Below are 2,840 nucleotides of genomic sequence, written 5' to 3'. Positions count from 1 at the left end.
GGAGGGGGCGGCCGGAGGAGGAGGGAGAGGGCGGCCGGAGGAGGGGGGAGAAGGGAGTGCCTCGGTGAGGTGCAGCGCGGCGGCGGACCACGTATGGGTTCAGCACGGCGGGCGAGAGCGAGTGAGGGAGTGACTGTCCAGGGTGAACCGCTCCAGGATAAGGTAAGTAAGTAGTAGCGTGTTTCATAGAAACGCGCTACTGCTACGGGCCGTAGCAGTAGCGCTGGTCAGTGGTACGCGCTACTGCTAAGTGGGGCTAGCCATCTACGCCCAGTACAAATATAGCAGCAGCGCGGTTTCGCGGAACGCGCTACTGCTAAAGTAGTAGTAGTAGCGCGGTTTTTTTAAAAACGCTACTATTAAGTAGCAGTAGCGACCTGTTTTGTCCAACGCTACTGCTAAGATGTTGTGTATGAGGTTTTCCCTAGTAATGTTACTGAGATGCCTGATATACTGCCACTAACCCACCACATGACTGAGAAGGCCACTTATTTTTCCAACCCATAAACTGAATTAGTCACTGAATTTTTTTACAACAGAAAAGAGGATACTTCTTGCCAAATGCCAAGCAAACTAACAGGGAAAAGCTCAACCAAGCTATTGTCATTCATTACTAGCCATGCCCGCGCGGCGGCACGCCGCGCCCTGTAGATACATAATGTGTGTATGTGTTTGTAGTCAAACTTCTATGAGCATGTGTTTGTAGTTAAAAAAAAGCAAGACATGCACATGAAGAATTTGCAAAGTATACATTTATTATCAGCATGGGTGCTTCATCCTGCAAGATGGAAATTATACATTGTCCTTTTTTCCAAGCAAGACCAGACACATTGCACTCATTTGTAGCTTATATCATTCTTGTGGAGCCTTCCGCCGGATGTGTACCTCCAATGAAATGATGCAAAGCATTTGCAAATTGTTTCATGTGATCTATAGGTGCTTAGCGACAGTGCATCCAACAATGATTTTGACAAATAAAGGTGGCATTAATATGATATGCATTTGATTCAGACCAATCGATTGCGAGTTAAAGTAGAAATAAAAAAATTTCATTCAAGCATAATTCCCTCATTGCCCTCTTAGAAGTGTTGAAAAGTACTAACATGCAAGCTATAGAACTTAGTTACGAATAAGGGAAATCATAAGTGCTAAAATGTAAAATAACCAAAGAGATAAGGTTATGCCGACATGCTCTCTCTGCTCCTGTGCCGCACACCATTTAGATAGCATTGGCTCGCCGCAGAGACGTCGCCGGCTCGCCACCCTGAGCTACAGAGGTGGCGGGAGCAGCGAAGGGGCCGAGCGCTGTCGTATGTCGTGCGACGGCCACACCGCAGGTAGCCACTCACGGCAACTACGCGCACGCACGCACCGGCCACCGTCGCGCCGCGAGCTTCGCCTGGCTGTGCACTGCCGCAACCACACGTGAGTTCTTCCGACGCGCACCGCCCACAGTCGACCTGCGAGCCACACATGCACCGCCGCGAAGTGCTGCTTGATCCCCTCCATGGACTCGTGCTCGCCATTGCAGTCCGTCGCCCTGGCCACGAAGAGGGCCAAGATCCATGGAGCTGCTCGTGGGGTGAGCATATCGTCCTCGTGCTCCTCAATTCTGCTGGGGTATCCTTTGGGCTGGGTGGCAGAGATGGCGAATTCCTCCTCGCGTGTCTCAGGTTCGGTTCCTTTGCTTCACTCACTGTTTCTGGTTGTCGTGTGCTTCCTTGGCTTGTTTTGCCTGAATTGAGCTTCTCTAGATAGTAATGAGATTGATGCTAACATGTACTACTTCAGTACTTTACTTGTTTCTTAGTAAGAATAGTGATCAAATTCTTGTAATTCGAGGCAGCCTGGCTACTTGAAAAATGTAACTTTTATTAGTATTGCTGTCTAGGTTGATGGGTTGGTGCATTTGTTGTACATGACAGAGAATTTCTAATTTTGGTAGTTTGGTCGATACATTATCTTTCCCTTTTGGATGTTTGTGAATTCTGACATGTCCAATGGGGAAACAAATGCTCAATTTAGTTAGCTTACCTTAAATTCGGTTTTACCTGTTGAATTATCACATTGTGTTTTATCATCAATTTCTCACAGTTATGCAACCCTGGCTACTGGACACTTGTAAAACTCTTGTTTCCTTTGTGCAGGGTGGTACACCTCCTATATTTTGAGAAATAAAACTTATGGTTATATGATATCATCTAAGGTGAAACGTTGAAAGGGCTCTTGGATTGTATGCCTCGCTCAGGTAATGAATTCTTTGTGCAGAGAGCTCTTCTTGATGCCCGCATAAGTTAAAATTCTTGTAATTCGAGGCAGCCCGAGATTGTTCACTGGAAAAATATAACCTTTTATTAATATTGTTGTCTAGGTTCACGGATTGGTGCATTTGTTTGTGCCTGACAGAGATTTTCTAATTTTGATAGTTTGGCTGATGCATTATCTTCTCCTTTTGGATGTTTTTGAATTCCAACATGTCCAATGGGGAAACAAATGCTCAATTTAGTGACTTCACCTCAAATTCAGTTTTACTTGTTGAATGACCACGTTGTGTTTTATCTTCATTTTTTTCACAGTGGCCACTTACCTGCTGTAAAACTCGTGTTTCCTTTCTGCAGGTTGGTGCGGTCTTATATTTCAAGAAATAAAATCTTGTGGTTATATGCTATCAGTTAATGTGAACCCGTGAAAGGCCGCTTGAATTGTATGCCTCGCTCAGGCAATGAATCCTTTGTGCAGAGAGCTCTTCTTGATGCCCCCATAAGTAATGAATTTGCTACACAGCAAAAAAAAGTAGCTATTTGTTTTATGGGACCCTGCTTGCTTATTGTATTAAAATG

At 45.2% G+C, this 2,840-nt stretch overlaps 1 long non-coding RNA gene across 1 annotated transcript; it reads left to right on the top strand.

The window, feature by feature from the left end:
• The first annotated feature begins 1,206 nt into the window (after positions 1-1,206).
• On the top strand, positions 1,207-2,809 carry LOC119301526. The gene is made up of 3 exons (XR_005147080.1): positions 1,207-1,673; positions 2,148-2,248; positions 2,619-2,809. It is a non-coding gene; the product is annotated as an uncharacterized LOC119301526 (long non-coding RNA).
• Positions 2,810-2,840: the final 31 nt, after the last annotated feature.

This window comes from Triticum dicoccoides, chromosome 1A (genome assembly GCF_002162155.2).
Source record: "Triticum dicoccoides isolate Atlit2015 ecotype Zavitan chromosome 1A, WEW_v2.0, whole genome shotgun sequence".
Lineage (NCBI taxonomy): Eukaryota > Viridiplantae > Streptophyta > Magnoliopsida > Poales > Poaceae > Triticum > Triticum dicoccoides.
Note: the sequence above shows the minus strand (reverse complement) of the source record. Positions and strands in the feature narration are given on the sequence as shown.